Genomic DNA, 22,027 nt, shown 5'->3' with positions numbered 1-22,027 from the left:
TCCTATCTAATAAAGAGGGAATATGCAAATTGACTGTCACATCGTAACAGTCAAGATGGCTGCACCCACAGTGGAGGCAGGGATTCCGTAACACAAGATGGCTGCGCCCACAGCGTAGGCCGAGTTCCCGTAACGAGCCTTAACGAGCAATCAGCAGGGACCTGAGGCTGCATGGTGCTGGGCCGGGGACCTGAGGCTGTGCCCCCCGCCTGGCAGGGATTAACGGAGGTGGGGTTGGCTGAGTCTGGATCTAGCCCCATTGGGGGTGGGGCCAGCAGGGTCTGGGTCTCGCAAGATTTTGAGGCACATGTGGGTGGGCGGGGACTTGATTCTGGTTCCCATGGCGTGCCCCAGCCTCTGACAGGAGGAATATTTTCATATACATTTTACTAATTTTCTTTCATCTCTGACACTTCTATTATAGAGAAAGGGCAAATAGCAATATTAAGATATTTCCTCTAATTAATTCCCTTTTAATGTGCATGAATTTTGTGCACCGGGTCACTAGTCTATATATATAAAAGCCTAAGTGACTGGAACAACCAGAGCGACCAGGACAACTGGAGCCGGTTGCTATGACACGCACTGACCACCAGGGGGCAGACGCTCAATGCAGGAGCTGCACCCTGGTGGTCAGTGCACTCCCACAGCCAACCTCCCCCTGGCCGGCCAACCTCCTGCGGTCCCTACCCCCTGGTCGATCACCGGACCAGGGCCAGGCCCCGAGCTGGGTGGTGGTGGACGTGGCCCCTTTCCCAGGGGGGCCGAGGGCCAGCTCCCTCCTTGGGCTGGTGGCCAACCTCCTGTGCTCCATCCCTCCTCCCGGCCAGCAGCCCCAATCGGCCCACTGCCCGCCCACCACAGTGGCAGCGCAAAGGTGAGGGAAGGAGGAGGGGCGAAGGCAGGGAACCGCTCAGCAGCAGGGCACCGATGATGGCAGCGTCAGCATCCAGCATCCGTTCCTTCTATGCCCAACCAGGCGACTGTTGCCTCCTTGGCCCTGATCGGCGGCCAGGCCTAGGGACCCCACCCGTGCACGAAATTTCATGCACTGGGCCTATAATATGCATATAAGATCTTTAGTTAATCTCTTCCCGCCCTCCCCCCTCCCCCCTTCCCTCTGAGATTCATCAGTCTGTTCCATGTTTCCATGCCTGTGGTTTCCACTCCTGTGTTGAGCATCTGCCCCCTGGTGGTTAGTGCGTATCATAGCTACCAGACAGTCAGACAGTCACTTAGGCTTTTATATAGATAGTTAGATATACTCTAATTGAACTTTTTGAAAAATGTACTAATTGTTTGAGAAGCTGGGGGGAAATCCACTATAATTCCCTCAAGAGAGTATATTCCCATATTTTATTTAAAATTACAGCTTTTTTGCAGCACAGCTGATTTTGCTTCAAGCTATCATGTCAGCGAATACAAGCTAAGAGGGTGGTTCTTCACAATAGAGGCTGTCACATAGGCAAAGCCACAATGCCATCTTGTCATTCATCTATGAGATATACAGACAAGAAAATGTGTTTTCTCCAACACTATAATGAAAATGTACTGCCTTCGGAAGGTTTTATTTTTTTTCTGCAGTCTGAAAACTCTTCTCATATAGATTTCATTAGGACTGGTCAACAAAGACGTGCAGAAACCTGGCCACACCGTCAGCTCACCATTTCTGTTGTATTTCCTCAGCATGGCAATCTGATCGCTGCCACTTGCTCACCGCCGCTTCCCAAAGTGTGCTTCACTGCCCAGCAGCCCCTTCCCTTATTCACTGAACTCTACTCCAGGTCCTGTGTGAGGCCCTGAAGCTACAGCAATAAACCAGAGATCAGATTTCTCATGATGCTAACATGAAGACAGACTTTTTTTACCTTGAGAAAAAATTCACAGCATTTGTTTAGGAACATGAAGTTAGGAAAAGGTCTTCCCTTCACCCCCCAAAACACACTCTCTTCTTCACCCTGCTCTGTGCTCCTGGAAGCTGAGGTGTGTGCAAACCCTCTGGCTTTCTACTGGGTGTGGCCCATGGGCGCCACCATCAGGAGCTAGGAGGGAGAAAGAGGAACATTGAGGTAGCCATTCTCTGCTCAACTACCTACCAGATTAGGTAGTATCCTCTATAATTTTTTTCAAATAGACAATTCCCTAAAGCTAATCTCTTCCTTTTCAGTAGCCACTTCCCACCCTCATGACTTCAGCCCTAGATGTAGTAATGGCTTCCTGCTCTCACCAGCCTGGGGAGTGTACTAGGCCCTTTGGTTCCCAAAACCCTGCCCTCACCGTTGTAAATAGTCTCTTCATTGAAGGCACCTCGATTGTTCAGTCTGAGAATATCAGTCCTTACCTTCCAAGGCTTTGACTAATACAGAAGACTTTAGTGAAAAAAGGGACCTCGAGGATATACTAAAACCCTCTAGGTATACAAATTAGGGAACTGAATGATCAGTAGCAGCCAGGTATTTAATCTATTTTATATATTCTTTCTCTAAAATTAAAGTTGATGACTTTCTGCTAGAGAGCTTTGGTCACAAATTTTCTTCCTTTTTTAAGCAACTGAACTTAACATATTTCAAATGATAGCTCAGTTGAACAAAATAATACATATAGAAGACTGCATAATGGCTAAAGGGCCCCTTCGTTCCTGCAGATGGTGTGATTTTATTCCCGGAGGCAGTCAGAGAGCTGTATACTTAGACTTCATTATTTGGGGCCCTTGCAAAAGGCCTTCACTAAATTATGCATACACATGCCATCAGCCTATATCCAAGGACCTTTTGAAAAATAGCCCCACAAAGCAGTCTACCATCTATTTGAGGAATGTAGCTCAGAGTGTAGTTCACTACACATACTGTATTCTCTTTAGGAGGTGTTTTTTTTCCAAGTCTAAGCACCGGGAAAACTGCTTCACCTTAATCTTTGGGCCTCCATGGATCCTACCACTGGTCAGGGAGCCTGGACACTCCCAGCCACATGTGTAGCTCACTCCTAACAAGTGAACAGCATATTCTAGAAAATGTTTTGTGTGCTGACCCCACCCCTAGCTTCTTTTCTTTCCACCCCACCTTCTCATATATTTTATTTTATTTTATTTTATTGTTTTTGTGGGCTGTGCTATAGGCTGAATGTTTATGTCCCCAAAATATTCATATGATGAGACTTAACACCCAGTGTGATGATACTAGGGTCTTTGGGGGTGATTAGGTCATGAGGGTGCAGCTTCATGAAAGGGATTAGTGCCTGTGAGATCCCAGGTTGCTCCCTCATGCCTTCTGACAAGTGAGGACACAGGCAGATGGCATCTACGAACCAGGAGTTTGATCTCCAGACCAGGCAGTGCATCAGCTGGCGCCTTGATCTTGGACTTCCTGTCCTCAGAGGTGTAAGAAATTTCCGTTGTTCATAAGCCACCCAGGCTACGGTATTTGTTATACAGAAGCCCAAACAGACTAAGACAGGCTGGACCAAATCCTTTTTGAAATGAGGCAAGAGTAATAAACTTTCAAAAATGGCTGAAAAAAGTGACATGAATATTTCCCCATGAAGCTTAATCTACATTTTAAAACTCCATTAAAACCATAAAGAAACCGAACTTAGGATGATAACCTTTATACCTTACCCTAAGATTATCCTACCAATTCCTTCCTATTTGTTAAATTTCCTCTCTTCCACAAGTAAGACTCTGGCTGCATCTCCATCTAATTCTCATCTGCAAATTAGAACACTAATTTTCACTTTATTATCCAGAAAAAAAGTATAACAGATATAAGATTATATTGGGTAAACTTGTGGAAACCCTTCAGAAACTCAAGTCCCTGTGATGTGTCTCTGATATGCAATGAAGGCCCCAATGCTCCTGAGTGGGATTGGAAGGCAGGGTCCTTCAAGGACAGCATGGACTTGATGTCTCTCTCTCTCTCTCTCTCTCTCTCTCTCTCTTTCAAATCAATAAACATATCCTCAGATGAGAAATTAAAAAAAAATTCTGGACTTTAATAGACAAAAAGGAGTGCTATTCTCTGTGTTAATGGCAATGAGACTTTTCTGGTCCAGGATAGGAGTTAGGGGAAGGGGTGTGACAGGACCAGAAAGGTTGGGAAGTGATGTGGCAGGTACTGATATGGAAGACCATCTACACTATGGTCTTAGCAACCTGGGGTCTCACAGGCACTAATCCCTTTCATGAAGCTGCACCCTCATGACCTAATCACCCCCAAAGACCCTAGTATCATCACACTGGGTGTTAAGTCTCATCATATGAATATTTTGGGGACATAAACATTCATTATGATCATCCTAATGGGAATTTATTGCCAGGACATCCCACATCCCACCCAAAAAAATCACTCCCTGTATATAGGGCCACCAGCCTGTTAAATTTACCCATGGCAACACCTACTTATCTAAGGGCCTCTGACTCCAGGATTGGTAATGATGTTGTTGGGTTAAAAGACACTTCCTTTGGTAATGTATCCACGCAAACTGCAGCTACTCAAAATATTTCTGTAAAATTTGAACATGTTTATATAATTTCAAAAGGAAAACATTTTTTAAGTAAAAGCAACTATTTTTCTTTTGTATATGTTATCTTAGGTACACGTTCAATAGTTGAGAAGATTCTTTAAATATACACATCTCAGAGATATAAAAGCAAATAGGCACACCAGCCCTAGCAGGTTTGGCTCAGTGACTAGAGTGTCAGCCTGTGGACTGAAGGGTCCTGGGTTTGATTCCAGTCAAGGGCATATGCCCGGGTTTCGGGTTGGATCCCCAATAGGGGACGTGCAGGTGGCAGCCAATCAATGATTCTCTCTCATCATTGATGTTTCTATCTCTCTCTCCCTCTCCCTTGCTCTCTGAAATCAATATATATACAGGCACACCAGAAACAGCTCTCTATTCATAAAGTAAAACAAAACAAAATAAAGGTAGTACTTTGAGGTAAAACTGGAACAGGTGAAAAAGGTCCTACTGAGCCAGAAAGCCTCATAGGTCTTGAACTTGTTAGAAATGCACAATCTCAGACATACCGAATCACAGTCTGCATTTGCAAAGGCCCCTGGGAGATTTGTAGACCTTTGTAAGGTTTAGAAGCCTTGCTCTAAGGCCCCTAAAGTTCTGAGATTCTATCAGTGAACATATAATTAGGAGGTACTGGTAGAAACAAGGAGTCTCAGAACTCTAGAGTAAAGTAAAATTGAGGTTTTGACATTCCTGGAGGTGAATAACTTTCCTTCTCTAGTCTAATTTACAAACCCTCTGACCCACAAAATTACTGTCACTAACCTGAGCTTACGCAGCTCCCCCTGTGTGAACCTCCGTGTACTAAGAAGTCCGCACTTCTAATGCATCATGACAGTTTGCACCTGCTCTTTTCTAGAGTCAAACCAAGAAATTCCTACAGAATAGAGGTTAAAAACCACCAGAATGAGGGCATATCAGCCAGCCAGCAAGTCAACCCGTAGAAGGAAAAACCTGGTAGGGAAGTAGGAAGGGCCAACAACAAACAGGCCCAGAGTGCCTGGGCGCTCAGAGCTTAAACTGTGGGATCATGGGGGGCATGAGAAGTGCAGGCCCTGTAGCCGGCTGCAGGACCACCACCCTGACAGGTCCCAGCCTCTACCCCAGCCCCCATGAGGCTTTCACCTGGACCCACACCCTGCCCAATAAAGCAGGCCACTACCACCAAGAGCTCCTAGTGCAAGCCGGCTAGAGAAGAGAAAAGGCCCCCAGCAGACAGGAAGCCTACACCTCAGAAGTCCTTTGGCTCAGAATGAAGGTCCTGCCTGCTCTGGTCGGAGATCCTTCCCCACTGCTTCCAGGGACAGCAAGACCACAGGAGTGTCAAGAGGATCCTCAGGGCTCCAAGAATCCACTCTGGGTTGGTCATGTGGCTGTGAGGGAGCTCACATATTTCCTACAGAACCTGGAAATCAAGCCACTACTAGACAACAGAGTGCGCCTTTGTGTACTCTGGAAAATGGAGCTCCAGCTGGGCAGAAACAGCCCTCTGGCAGTCACATTACTAAAGGCCTTTCCTTTGGGTAAAGGAGGACTGTGGTTAACAAATAGAAGGCACCTGTGTGCTCAAAATAATGACCCTCCTTTCTCCAGAAACAGAGCTCCCACTCACCCCCCAACATACACATGTCTGCACCGTTTATCTACAAAACCAATGTGCCCTCTCCACTTCGGCAGCCTCCAGGGTAGGGTGAGAGAGAAGAGGAAGGGAGAATACATAAGCATAAGAATCTCAGAATCCAATAAACAATCCAGACAAAGAATAGTATTCTAGAAGTGAAGGAATAGTTCCCAGAGGACATATCCACCCTCATCTCATTATAACTCTTATGTAATTGCATTTTACCACAATAAGATTGTATTGAGTTTTATAAATTGACCAATGGCATGATTAACTACAGTATAACTACACTGTATGATGCTGGCAGTCAAGGAATGCATTTCCAAATGCAAGGCCACAGGAAAGCCCATGCTTCCACAATGGAGCTGTCTATTTCAGCATGTGAGGGGAGCAGGGTAACTGCTCTGCTCACGGTTCACCTCCACCCTGCAGTTCTCATTTGCTAACACGATGGGGCACTTTATGAAAACATTTTGTCACCACTCTACAGTAATAGCTCCAAACTGCAGCAACATTATTAGTTGTTCCAATGATAAAGGTTGCTCCAACACAAAATTTCACACAGAGGAGTCTTTATGGAACCCCCACTACAGAACAATGTCTAAACTAAAAATGGTTGCACAGAAATGAGCAAAATCATGAAAAACATTTCCATAAGTATGTTTTTGCTCAATTCTTTCAACATCTGGCATCTTTAGGCTAAAATTTACACAGCAGACTTAATCTGATTTCGAGTGCCTTAATCTGATTCTGAGTATCAAAACACAAAAAAATGAGTTTTTTTCTTTTGAAAAATAACAGCAATAATGTTCAAATTTCTAATTCACTATTATTGTCCCTTAACTTTTTAAATGCCTGCAATAAGTCAATTTTATAATCATAGGATATATATATATATATATATATATGCACAAATACATATATTTTATTATGTTTTATTTTTCTGTTTGCATGTAGAAAGTATACATAATGGTTAATATTTATCAAGCACTTATTATGTGCCAGACATTGTCAAACATTTTACATATGTCTTCTCTCAGCACAGTTATCCCTGCATCGATGAGGTAGATGTTATTTTAGCCTCATTAAGAGATGAAAAACCAAAGCATAGAAAGGTCAGACTGCTAATATCTAGCAAAATCAGTATCTGAAGCCAGGAAGTATGTTTCTCTCTCAATTGCTATTGAATAAATGGATACATCAGGGCCTAGACCAGTGGTTCTCAACCTTCCTAATGCCGCGACCCTCTAATACAGTTCCTCATGTTGTGGTGACCCCCAACCTTAAAATTATTTTCGTTGCTACTTCATAATTATAATTTTGCTACTGTTATGAATCATAATGTAATCTGATATGGCCCCACGTATGACTCTAGTGCAGTGGTTCTCAACCTTCCTCATGCCGCGACCCTTTAATACAGTTCCTCATGTTGTGGTGACACCCAACCATAAAGTTATTTTTGTTGCTACTTCATAACTGTAATTTTGCTACTGTTATGAATCGTAATGTAAATATCTGATATGCAGGATGTATTTTCATTGTTACAAATTGAACATAATTAAAGCATAGTGATTAATCACAAAAACAATATGTAATTATATATGTGTTTTCCGATGGTCTTAGGCGACCCCTGTGAAAGGGTCATTCGACCCCCAAAGGGGTCTCGACCCACAGGTTGAGAACCGCTGGACTAGACTATATATATACATTAAGATTTTAAACATTTAAAACTGACTTAATTCAGCAAGACTCTAACATTTGACAGCAACCTTCATAGAATGTTAGTAAGAACTCCAAGTAATTTAAAAGAAAAATATGTTCCTTGGCTACAGGGACCTTACAGACTAATTAAAGACACAAAGATATAAACATAAAATACATTTATTTCAAAGTTACTTCTAAGTAGAGGTGATAATATGATATGACTGAAATAAAGAGGAAGATGACAGATAACAGGAAGAGTTGTGGAGGTGACTCCTAACGTAGCCTCCTAAGGAAATGCTGCCTGGAGTGGCAGAATGACAGGAGAAGAGAATTTCACACCATGATCAAAAACAGGCAAGAAGTAACAGGGAAGATGGAGGTGTCAGTTGGAGAACAGAATGTATGTCATGAAGTATTTCATATCGCATGAAACTGTGATGAGCTATTTCACCATGGTTTTCCTTTAACCAAGAATCTACATTTTACACTTACAACTATCACTATTCTGGCTTTATTCTCTTTCCTCTCCATGTTCCGAGGCAACCTTCTGAGTGTTAAGTGGAAACCATCTCCCTGTGTTCCCTCCCTGATCTGCCTCCCACAAGCGTAGAATGATTTGCTCAAAAACAAACAGAAAAAACGAGCAATATCACTACACATTCACCCATCACCCACTTATTTCCAGAAACTGTCTTTGTGTAAAGCTGGAATAAAATGTGTTTGACTTCAAATGACTTAGGTTCCTTTTTATTTTAAAGAGATAAAGAAAGATCTACATTCAACCAATAAGTTTTATTTAGAGAACCCCTGCCCAACTTGATGTTCAGCCCCGGGTGAGCTCTTGTTGCTACCCCCAAGGATTTTTTCATCCAGTGGGAACCAAGTCTACACAATGCCTGGCACATAGTTGGCACTTGGTAAATGGGAATTTCCATTTCTTGAGCATCTAGTTGAAGAAGTAGATGTCAAGAAGAAAAAGACAAATGCATAAGGTCATTGTATATCAGAGATTTTATAAGCACTGGACAGGGACCACCAGAAGGGGTCAGAAAGCTGGTCTTCTATAAAAGATGAGCTAATCTAATAGATATCTGAAGCTGGAGAGCATTTTAAGCAGAGGAAAAAAGCAAAGCATGTGACCTATTAAAGAACGATGACTACCTCTGTGTGGCATGACTGGGGCTCAGATACGGGCAGAGTGGAAATAAATGGGCCAGATCTCAGAGGGCTCCAGTGTCCTGCAAAGAGGGTGGGATTACCCAGCAGTTACAAGGAGCCAGTAACAGACATGAAGCCGGAAATAATATGATTGTACTCATTTAGAGAGATAGATATGATGGCAATGCGGACAATGGGTTGCAAAGGAGGTCTGAAGGTCGCCTAGAAGTTCAACTGAGGTAAGATGGTCTGAATTCAAGTAGTGAGGAGTGAGATAAAAGGATAGACTTTAACAAATACTAACAGATTTCTCCCTGAAAAATGTAGCTTAAACTCCTAAGAGAGTGTTGGCTCTTTCTTGTGTCCCAAAAGCATCCTCATGGAGCAATTCAGACTACTGTCTTTTGAACACGGGGCCTAATTGGTAACTTTACCACCCAAAACACTCCTCTCCTATTTTGCTTCTTTCAATAACATCTACTAGGCACTAACTACATGTCTGCTACTGGTTGTCATGGATACAAAAGCAAGACAGACACAGTTCAGGTGGCCAAGAGGCTTAGAGTTTAATAGAAGATAGATGGATACACAGATAATAACCACAATCTCAATGCTGTAAGAGGTGTGGATGAGGTGGTAGGTGCACAGAGAATTACAAACTACCTGATTGGGATGAAAAGGTAATATTTGACTCCATTAGTGTCTCTTTTTTAAATATATTTTTATTGATTTCAGAGAGGAAGGGAGAGGGAGAGAGAGATAGAAACATCAATGATGAGACAGAATCATTGATTGGCTGCCTCCTGCACGCCCCCCTACTAGGGGTCAAGCTTGAAACCTGGGCATGTGCCCTTGACTGGAATCGAAGCTGGGACTCTTCAGTCTGCAGGCTGATGCTCTATCCACTGAGCCAAACCAGCTAGGGCTCAATTCCTTTTCTTTAAAATTAGTTAATTTTTTTTTATTGTTTAAAGTATTACAAATAGTAGTACATATGTCTCCCTTTTTTCCCCCCCAATTGACCTTGCTTACAAGTCCTTCGTTTGATCTCTTACCTCCCCCCGCCCCCCAACCCTCCCCAGCCTTCCCGCTGTCATTTGACAGTCTGTTCGATGCTTCTCTGACTCCTGTCATCAATTTTTAAATGATATACATATTGCCAGTGAAATTTCCTTAGCTGCAGCTATAAATTGTCTAAAGTGTATAATTTCAGAAACAGAAAATGTAGTGGAGTCTCTGAAATGTTTAATATTGTTAATGTTAAAGGTAAATTCCATTTGTAGAGCTCGGTTTGCTAACTGGGGCTTACCTATTGGCTACTTATGGTGAAAGTCATTTTCTTTTTCCAAGTTTTAACTATTAAACTCATTTTTAGCATTGAATGTTATCATGAAAATAAACAAAATGTCAAAGAATATCCAAAGACCTATTGAGATGAAGCACACACTCTGTATTTACCTAACACAATAAACCCTTTGCTTTGACACAGGGAATCCCCGTTTCTGGGTCTAGGTGATACGGTGGAGATGCAGCACTGGTGTGGATTCCTGCCCCAGCTTCGGGTGCATCCACTGCCAGGACCAGCATGTTCCAGTGGGACGCTTTTTGTGAAATGCAACGGATCACTCACTAACACCAATGACACAGTGCAGCATGGAGCTGTTTATAGTTTAGAGCCCAGACTTAGTGGTAGAAAAGGAGATTTGGGAGGAGAGGTGCTCTGAGCACTTGGTGCTCAGATTAAGACAACCAATCAAGAAGCTTGCTGGTGTAATACCTTAATCAATAAAGAAAAAAAATCAAAAAAAAAAGAAGCTTGCTGGGATCTCAGTGGAAGGAAACTATGAGATGTCAATGATGGAAAACCAATGGCTGAATGGATAAAACAATAAGCTGAGGGAGAAGCTGTGAAAGGAACAGAAGCTCACAGACCTCAGGCACTGCTTCGCCAGCCTCGCTGTGCATCGAGGTGGCTGAGCACCTAGGGAAATCCGTCCTCAACGTATGCAGGCTCCCCCCCAGCAAGATGGTATCGCAGAAATTGGTGAGACTGGGAAGTGGCCTAACAAATAAAAAACAGGAGGATCCAGTGCAGTGAAAAGAAAATGCACATGGAAGGACTAGAGAAGGGGAGGGGCCTGGCTCTGACAGTTCAGAGGATGACTGTGAAGAAGGACCTAGTACTTCAGCAATGAGCTTTCCTGTTCAAAAATGTGGCATGGAAATGGCAGTCAAATTTCCCAGTAGTTCTCAGAGGGCAAGAGCATTGAGTACAGACTCCGGCTCACCAGAAAAACTACAGAGCCCTGTGATTAACCCTGGAAATGGTATTTCAGAAGACTCGAGTGCTCCACTGGGAGAGACATCTACCCAGGAGTGGGTGGAAAGGAAGGTGGGGCTACAGAAACAGAGAAAACCCAGGAGAAAAAGGAGGCAGAGAGTAGAGGTCCCATAGAAAAGGAAGCAGCCAGGGCTGGCCTGAGTAAGAAGACGGAGGCAAAAGAAATGACTGATGGGGAAGGAGCTGCCAAGGCAGCCCAGGAGAAGCTGGGAAAACATGCCCACTGTCAAAGTGAAGGAAAGCCAGTCAGGGAGCACAGCTATTGGTCAGGAATCTATAGATTTACCGACACTCAACTCTGTTACACAAATGGAGTTGCTGGGTCTGAAGAAGCTCAAGTGTGAACTGATGACCCCGTGGCTGATGCAGGGGCACTCTCCAGGAGTGGGCAGCAAGACTCCTCGGTCAGGGGACTGGCAAAGGACTAATGGACCCACCTCTATTTGCCAGCTTTTGAAAGGGAAGAAAAAATTAATTTTATTCAAACTGATTTCCTATTTCTTTCTAGTCTAGCACTTAGAACCTGTATAAGGTTGACTCTTGGCCATTATTTCTATTGATATTAAAGCTGATTTTTTATAACCCAATTCCAACTACCCTCTTTTCCATTATTACATTTATAGAATTAATGTGTCACGGTGGCCAAGACATGGAGATAACCAAAGTGTCCTTCGATTCAGTATTGGATAAAGAAGATGTGGTTCATATATACTATGAAATACTATTCAGCTATAAGGAAAGGTGAAATATGGCCATTTGTGGTATTTCCTTGGTTAGACCTTGAGAATATTATGCTAAGCAAAATAAATCAGTCAATAAAAGCTAAGAACCACATAATTTCACTCATATGTGGGATACAGAACTAAAACTCATAGACACAGATGACAACAATATGGTGGTTACCAGAGGTACGGTGAAGTCCAGTAAAGAGCAAAGGGGCCAGCCCTGGCCAGCTTGGCTCAGTGGATAGAGCGTTGGCCTGAGGCCTGAAGGGTTGTGGGTTCGATTCCACTCAAAGGCACATGACTGGGTTGTGGGCTCGATCCCCAGTCGGGGGCATGCAGGAGGCAGCCAATCAATGATTCTCTCTCACCATTGATGTTTCTATTTCTCTCTCCCTCTCCCTTCCTCTCTGAAATAAATAAAAATATTTTTTTAAAAGAGTAAAGGGGCCAAATACATGGTGAGGGAAGATGATTTGACTTTGGGTGATGGGCATACAATGTAATATACATATCATGTGTCATAGTATTGTACACTTGAAACCTATATAATCTTATTAACCAGTGTCACCCCAATAAAATTAATTTTTAAAATGTGTGCAACCATCTGGACCTGATGTTTCTGTGAGAAGTTTTTTTTATAACAAATTTAATTTTATAAATAGAAAGCTATTTAAAAAAAACAACAAAAAAACCTTTACCCACTGTATAGGAGAACAAATTGGCCAAAGGTACATCTGATAAGGGGTTAATTTCCAAAATAAATAAAGTATTTATACAACTCAACAAAACAAAGACAAACAACCCAGTTAAAAAATGGGCAGAAGACCTGACTAGACACTTTTCCAAAGAGGACATACAAATGGCCAAGAGATATATGAAAAAGTGCTCAATGTCACTAATCATCAGAGAGATGCAAATTAAACCAACAATGAGGTACCACCTCACACCTGCCAGAATGGCTATCACGAATAAATCAACAAACAACAAGTGCTTGTGAGGATGTAGAGAAAATAATTCTTTGTATACGGTTGGTGGGAATGCAGACTGGTACAACCACTATGAAAAACAGTGTGGAGTTTCCTCAAAAAATTAAAAATGGAACTGCCATTTGACCTAGTGATTCCACTTCTAGGAATATATCCTAAGAAGCCTGAAACACCAATCAGAAAGAATATATGCACCCCTATGTTCATAGCAGTCTTATTTACAATAGCTAAGATCTGGAAACAGCCCAAGTGCCCATCAGTAGATGAATGGATAAAAAATACTGGTACATTTACACAATGGAATACTATGCAGCTATTAAAAAGAACAATCTCTTACCCTTTGGGACAGCATGGGAGGGACCTGAGGAGTATTATGTTAAGTGAAATAAACTAGTCAGAGAAAGACAAGTATCACATGATCTCACTTATATCTGGAATCTAATGAACAAAATAAACTGAGAAACAAAATAGACCCAGAGACATTGAAATATGCAATAGACCAACATATTTCAGAGAGGGGAGCGATGTGAAGAATTTAGGAGGGGGGGGGGGGGGATAGGGGGGGGGGGGATAAAGGGGACATCTGCAATACTTTCAACAATAAAGATAAATTTTAAAAAATCAAATAATATTTTTAAAAGCCTTTGCTTTGTACATAACAATCTCTTCAGACTACTTTTGGTGGCCTTAGTTCACTTTCAAACAAGTTTTCCATTATCTGGCAGGAGTTGCCATAGTACTCCACCCCCTCCACATCCTTCCTGTACTGGGTCACTTAAAAATAACTATCCACAAAGCATTTAAAATTTTCAGGAAATTATTTTAGCGGAAAAAATCACTGGCTATCACAATTGTGGTGACGTGGAGAACCCAGGGTAGAGCTCGGAAGATTTTCAAATAAGAACTTCATTTTTTAGATAGTACAAACTTCTTTACTCCCTACCAATGACTACTTACCTTATTATTAGAAGCATTTGTTTACAATGTGCAACTAATCTAGGGAAAATGCTTTTTATCTAATATCTCTTATTATATGACAGTAAATTCTATTTTTTGAATTCCCATGTGACATAAATATGTTCACTTAGAACTTTGAACTGTTCCTATTTCCAAGGAGCTATTTCATACTTAGTTATTAAATGACAAATAACTATTTTAATTAATTATATAAGATATACATGTCTATTACAGAAACTTAGAACATATAAGTAGCCATGAAGAAAATTAAAATGACCTAAAATCTGCAGAGAATCAGTATGAATAGTTAGAACATGTTTTTCTTTCAGAATTTTTGAAGAATAGATTAATATATTTCTCTTTAAAATTCCGATTGCCTATAAGTACTCTTTAATAACTCATTGTCATCATTTATATTGGCAATATCATTATGTAGATTTTCCACAACTTAAGTAATCAAACATTATAGTTGGGCATCGGGGCCGTTTCCAACTTTTCATTATTAAAAGCAATGCTATAATGAGTATCCTTATATGCACATTTTTACACATTCATTTAATTGTATCCTTAGGACAAAACCCTAGAAGAGGACTTGCTGAATCAGAGTAGACATGATGAGGTCATGATTTTTACATCACAGTAAAAATATAGCTCATAGATTTTAAAACATACATAATGAGAGTATATCTGCATTTGAAAAACACAAAGGAAAGTGTGTGTTGTTATTTAAAGGTAAGAGTTTGCATCTATTAAACTATAGTTTAGCTGTCAACAAAACACAAACTCTCAGAATATATGTAGGGCTCTGTCATGCTTGCTAAACTTGTACTCCAAGAAAAATCGGCTAGGTTCATTCAAAAAACTCCTTGACAATAGAGCTCTGTGGGCTATACTATAATCAGCATTGTGCAATGGAAAAATAATGTATGCCACAAATGCAAGTCCTATATCTAATTTTAAATTTGCTAATGGCTACATAGAAAAAAAGTAAAGAGAAATAGGTAAAATTAATTTTAGTAATACATGTCATTTGACCCAGTGTATTCAAAATATCCTTTTAACATCTAATCAAATTTTTTAAAATTATTAAAGATATTTTAAGTTATCTTTTTAATTCAAATTCCAACGTGTATAAGCATAAACACCTTGGATGTTACTGCAAACCTCCCTGACACAAAGTCAGAAAAAGGTCCTTTTCCCCTGAACATGTACAGCCTTTGCTAAGCCTCACACATGCTCAGAGAACTCCTTCAAGCGCACAAGTTCATCTCCTCCACAGACAGGCACTTTTAGGAATGCACAGATTAGACCTTAAACTTCTCTCATCCGCCTCAGTACAGTGCTTTCCAGCAAATGCTCAAAGCCTGCTTAGTGTACTGTGTACATGAGGAATGAAGTGCCCGGACTCAGATGAAGGCGGTCCGGTGTATAACACATGAAGGCCTCCTAAAAGCCACCACAGGGAGGTGAGGCAGAAAAGCCCCACTAGTCAACCTGACCTACCATTTCAGGCATGAGCCCTGTCACTGTGGGGCTCCACTGTTAGTGAATTCATCCCTGGTCCAACTTCCTGCTTCCCTTTGGAACACACATAATTGTTCATACATAATTGATCTCTAAAGAGATGTAATACATTGCAATTTTCCCATTGAAACTAGATGCTTTACTTTAAAAATGTGCTTTTTAGTATGTATGGGATACCTTCTAAACAGGAGGTTAGTTACTAAAGCACCACAACACACACACACACACACACACACACACACACACGCACACACAAGTGCACTCACAAGCCTCAGCAACAACAAGCACCCCTCATTGTAAGGAAGTCTCTTTCCATCTCAGTTGTACCACATGGACTGCTGAACATGCCATTTAAGAGTCTGACCAGCACCTTGTGATTTTTTTCAAACCTATCAGGAAGTACAGGTACCATAATTTCCAAAGCAAATCATGACCCCATGTCCTGAATACCCAAATGCTCTTATGGGACTGAGAAAAATATCTTAAATTCAAGATTGTCCTGGAAAACTTGGAACCCATGCCGTGGTATCTATCAATTAGACAAATAATATTAAAAATAACAAGTCTTAATAAAACCTAAAATAGAAGATTTTCACTTCTTAACAGCAACTGCGTAAATAACTAGTTATGGTTGTATTGGGACTACAGTAACACAGCCGATATATAAATACATAGCTCCAAAACTTTAAGTGACTTTCAGACAAATGTGCAAAAAAGATTACAAAATATCTGGGAAATGCCTGCCTGGATTTTATTGGGATGTCATTAGCAGCAATCCCGCAGAATTTGGTGACTGGGGTCACAGGGGATGTGGCAAGTGGACTCCTTGGGAGCATCCCATTTCGCTGGCCAGCAAGGCTGCCAGGTGAAAAGCCAATGGACCTTCTTCCCTTACTCAAAGTGACAGCCTCCCAACAAACTTGCCTTCCAGGATCCTAAAATAATCTTCAGTAAAAATGTTTTGTTTTAACATCAAAACTAGAAAGCCCATTTATTGAAATCCACAGTGGGTAAGAAGTTCAGAGGTATTCTTTCAGGAGTTCTGATTGTGGCCAAAATTTCAGTGGAAAGGTTGACAATAAGTCCAAGGAGGCAAGGCAGCTGTTGGCAACATTAAGGGTAGGAACGAATGAGTATCCTAACTCAGGAGGGTTTAATTGTTTTGTTTTGGTCTTTTTAAATCATAAAAGGTAGCATTATCAAATTTAAGGACAGGCTAAAATTACCAGTCAAATTTGCCATTCTCTAACCACAATGGAAGAATCTGAAAGCCCACTGCCAAAAATGTGGATAATGTTGTAGTTGTATGAAAAAGCAACATCTTGAATTTTAGTGACCAAAGATCTTGTGGACCAAGGGGGCTTCAGGGAAAGATAAACACCAATCACAGTAAAGATCAGATGGTAGTAATATCTACCATCTTTCCAAGTAGATTTTCAATGGAAGCACTTCCCTCCCTTCCTCTCTGAAATCAATAAAAATATATTTTTTTAAATCAGGATCCAAAACTCAGCATACAATGTGACCTGAAGTATGCCCCCTTTAAAAAGTATATATTTATTATGTGCATACACAGAAAAAATAAAACCTTAAAGGAAATCCTTCAACAATTCAATACATAGTTTTCTCTGAGTGACAGAATTTCAGGTTTTAATTTTCTTACTTTATAGTTCTCTGTGATTTTCAAATTTTACACAATAAACATTACTCCTTTCTTGAGAATAACTTAAATTTTAATAATGTGTCTTAAAAGTGAGAAATTTTAAAAGAAACACAAGTAACAGAATTATTAAGAAATCAAATGGGCAAAATGTTTGAAAGCTAAGTAGAATTATACACATATCATTATTTACTTTTAAAATATTAATAATAATTTCTATTCTAAGTTCCATTGCAACTGCATAAAATTAGAAGGTTGCATACTAGTTAAGGCAGAGGTCTATTTGGGTTCATAAGTTAGTGTCTGAGACACCTGGAAAGATTCAAGATCTCAAACTTTAGTTCTTGACACTTAATCATGTATAAACAAACAAGCTCTATATTTCACTTAAAAGTCAATTTAGCTACATTTTGCTTCTGAATAAATCCCTTACCAAATGTGCAAGAAATTACATAGTGCCTTCGCTATTCTTTCACAAAACTGGAACACAGATGTAGGTACTCTGACTGGTATCTTCTTGGGTTCAATGGTGCCAGAACAACCGGTCACATCTATATATATCTCATGGAGTCAAAAAATATACACTACCTGTATCCATTCACTGACTTCCGTTTTTTCCTTAGCTTTATGAAGATATAATTGACAAATAACATTGTGTAAGTTTAATGAAGAACGTGGTGATTTTATACACTATATGTTGTGCAATGGTTACTCTGATAAGATTTAGTTAACAAAGCCATCACTTCACATCATTGCCTGTGTGTGTGTGTATGAAAGAGAGAGAAGAGAGAGAGAGAGAGAGAGAGAGAGAGAGAGAGAGAGAATATTTAAGATCTACTCTGTTAGCAAATTTCAAGGATGCAATTTGTATTATTAACTATAGTCACCACACTGTACCTTAGATCCCCAGAAACATTGCTTTTATTTTAAAAAGTCTGCTTTTAAGAATGTTCTATTAACATGGCAGTTTCTATCAAAAGGGAGAAAAATGAGTAAGTTTTGGATTTATTGACTTTTCAGTATACATTTTAAACATTCTCTGTAAAAAAAAATTAAACTTTTAAAGCACAAAAAAGCTACATTTTGCTTCTGAATAAATCCCCTATTAATCTCACTTTAATATATTCAATATTTATTACAGTCAGAAGGACCTATACAAAAGAAAGGATTTAAATAACAAAGAAAAACCCATTCACTAATCTATTCTTTTAATATTTTCCTGCAGTAAGTAAAAGTAATCTTCCAACCATTTCTTCAGGAATTTGTCAGCCACTAAATAGTCTCCATAAAAAAATTTAAACTTGGACTCATAAAGATGCTTACAAACTGGGCAGAGAAGCTAGCTGGTTCTCAAAATGGAACATAAAAATGAACAGAATACACATCTGTGGTAACCAACCTTTCAGCTGATTTGCCGTTTAAACCACCCTCATTTAAGTGAAAAAAAATGTAATTGTTAAGTATTTAAAATAATATTTGTGTAGGATTTTGGTTTAAAAAACACTTTTCACTTAGATTATTAATTTAATATTCCCACTTTATTTATGTCATGGGCATTATCGTGCCCATTGATGAGAAAACAACTAAGCTTGACAATCCACAGTCAATGGATTTGATGGATCCAGAACTTGAACTCAAGAACTTTGCCTCAATATACTGGGCATTCTGTGCCATTCAATCAGATGGAATGCCATTGCATCTTTAGCACTGGAAGACTAGGCCATGGCAGGTGAGTGTGAAGGAGGATGGTCTCAGCTCAAGCTGGCATGCTGAGAGTGAACTTTTATAATAGTGTTCACAGCAGGAAATTACAGCCAAGGCACTATAATCACAGGATGCTACTGTTCAACCCTTTCACTCCACAGTTCCAGAGACAACAGGTGAAAATTGCCAACAAAACAAATACAAAAAGATACTTTGGCTCAGAACAGAAAGACTATGTACATAAAAATGCTTTCACCAGTTCAATTCCAGAATCTATAATAATAAAAGCATAATATGCAAATCGACTGAACGGCAGAACAGCAGAACAACCATCCGGACTACCATGCTATGATATCCACTGGTGCCAGGCCAGCCAAGGCAGGTGCAATGTGATTGGTTAGGGGCCTGGCCATCGCCCCATGATCACCCTGCAGAGGGAGGCCCAGGCCACTGGCCAGCAGGGTGATCAATCAGGTGACTCCACGATCACCCCAAAGAGGGAGGCCCAGGCCACGGATCGGTGGGCTGCGGTGGTGGGCAGGGCCTACCTCTTTGGGGCAATCAATCTCAGGGCTCCCGGACTGTGAGAGGGTGCAGGCTGGGCTGAGGGACCCCCCCCCCCCCCCGCCCCCAAGTGCACTAATTTCATGCACCGGGCCTCTAGTTGATTAATATAACCCCACACTAACACCTGCAAGAAAGCAAAAGTAAATTCTCCCGGAAGAAAAAACATCATGTAGAGCATCAAATTATCTCTTTGATTTTTCATACACATTGTCCAGCATTCAACCAAAATTACAAGCTATGCAGGCAATTATTAGCTTACGCTGAGCCCTTGTCAAAACTGGCCCATAGAAACCTTATAGCTCTCCAGCCAGATATTCCCATTTTAGAATGAATCAACTCAGACTCATGAACTAATAAAGTAGGAAGGGCCAAACCTTGCTTGTCAAATGGAAAAAATATATTCTAGAACATTGCTGGTCTGTGTTTAGCAGCATCTCAGCCTTACATTAAAAAAGAAAAAAAAATAGCAATCATCCCTCTACAGGGAACTTTATCTGCTCAGCTACCTGAAGCCAAGCCAGCGACTCAATGGGGCCCTCAATTCACAGAGATTCCCTAAATGTCTGGGCCTGGTTCACTGAGAGTCTGGCTAAACTGAAACCCACTCGTACCTGCTGGGGTCCTGTGGGTATTCAGCTTCAGAGTCAGCTATGCAGAAGCAAAAGCGGATGTAGTTGATCCAGTCAGGGGGCAAAACTGAGACTTCGGGGCTGCTGCCAATGGTATAGCTGTTTGGTCTACCACCTGGAAAACTACAGACTGGCAGTTTAAAAAGACTCTTCTTGGGAAACATGAACCTGGGGACAAACCATGCCTGCTGACTGAACTGTCTGGAACGTCATGTAGATGCCCATGGGAACCAATTGGAATGAAGCTGCTGATGGAGCCTGACTCTGTGTCTAAAGCAGAGGCTACCACGCAGGGCAGACTTGTGATCTTTTTTTTTTCTTTTTTTTTTTTCTTATTTGTGGTATTTTTTTTTCTTTTTCTCCCGCATCTCCCATTCCCCTTTCCCCCCCAAGAATAGTCAGTCCATTCCCTTTCTATGTCCCTGATTCATTATAATCACCAGTTCATTCTGTACATCAGATTATTTATTCACTTGGTTCTTAGATTCACTTGTTGATAGATGCATGTTTGTTGTTCACAATTTGTATCTTTACCTTTTTCTTCTTCCTCTTCTTAAAGGATACCTTTCAGCATTTCGTATAATACTGGTTTAGTGGTGATGAACTCCTTTAGCTTTTCCTTATCTGTGAAGCTCTTTATCTGACCTTCAATTCTGAATGATAGCTTTGCTGGATAAAGTATTCTTGGTTGTAGGTTCTTGGTATTCAGCACTTTGAATATTTCTTGCCATTCCCTTCTGGCCTGCCAAGTTTCTGTTGAGAAATCAGCTGACAGTCGTATGGGTATTCCCTTGTAGGTAATTGAGTCTCTTTCTCTTGCTGCTTTTAAGATTCTCTCTTTGTCTTTTGCTCTTGGCATTTTAATTATGATGTGTCTTGGTGTGGTCCTCTTTGGATTCCTTTTGTTTGGGGTTCTCTGCGCTTCTTGGACCTGTAAGTCCATTTCTTTCACCAGGTGGGGGAAGTTTTCTGCCATTATTTCTTCAAATAGGTTTTCAATATCTTGCTGTCTCTCATCTTCTGGCACCCCTATTATTCTGATGTTGGTACGCTTGAAGCTGTCCCAGAGGCTCCTTACACTATCTTCGTATTTTCGGATTCTTTTTTCATTTTGCTTTTCCGGTTGGGTGTTTTTTGCTTCTTCGCATTTCAAATCTTTGACTTGATTCTTGCGCTCCTCTGGTCTGCTATTGGGTGTCTGTATAATATTCTTTATTTCAGTCCGTGTATGCTTAATTTCTAGTTGGTTCTTTATCATAGCATCGAGGGTCTCATTAGTTTTCGTGACTCTCTCCTCAAGTTTATTGACAGCTTCTAGCACATTTTTGCAAGCCCTCAAAATTGCGATTTTTAGCTCTATATCCTCCATTTCTGTCATGTTTTTTTGTCTCCGCATTTTTTATGCTTTCTTGGTGCACCCCCTAGTGGTCTTTGTGCGCAGTCTTGTTCTAGTTGAGCCTTGATTGTTGTAGTTAATACTAGAGGGATTTGACCACCAGGCCGACTGGCTGTGTGAATCAGCTGTGTCTGCCGCGGAAAACTTCTGTCCTCTGGGGAGGTGCTAATCTAGCCTTTGCCTGAGGCGATCTGGCAAATGGCTCTGCGCAGGGCTTGGGCGGGGCGGGCTCAACAGGGCGGGCGGAGGGAGCCGTTATGGTGCCCTCAGTCCTGTTCCCAGAGGCTCTGCTTCTCAGAACCCCCGGAACCGCTGCAAACCTCGGAGGGAAAGCTGCCTTCCAACTGATGCCAGACACTCCCGCTTCTCCCGTTTGGGTCCGAGTCCCCAGCGATTCGCCCGTATCTGGAGCTCAGAGTCTGAGACTCCCCCCTGACCGAAAACGACAACCGCGCTCTCAGCCACCAGCCCGCTTTGCGCGCGCACCTCCGCACCTGAGTTTTTTCCACACTGCGCCTCCTCTGAGCCTCGGTGTGCTGT

At 41.2% G+C, this 22,027-nt stretch overlaps 1 pseudogene; it reads left to right on the top strand.

The window, feature by feature from the left end:
* LOC102257962 overlaps positions 1-12,029 on the top strand; it is a 14,053-nt pseudogene extending 2,024 nt beyond the window's left edge.
* Positions 12,030-22,027: the final 9,998 nt, after the last annotated feature.

Source organism: Myotis brandtii, unplaced genomic scaffold (genome assembly GCF_000412655.1).
Source record: "Myotis brandtii unplaced genomic scaffold, ASM41265v1 scaffold115, whole genome shotgun sequence".
NCBI classification, from domain to species: domain Eukaryota; kingdom Metazoa; phylum Chordata; class Mammalia; order Chiroptera; family Vespertilionidae; genus Myotis; species Myotis brandtii.
This window is presented reverse-complemented; position numbering and strand designations above follow the sequence as displayed.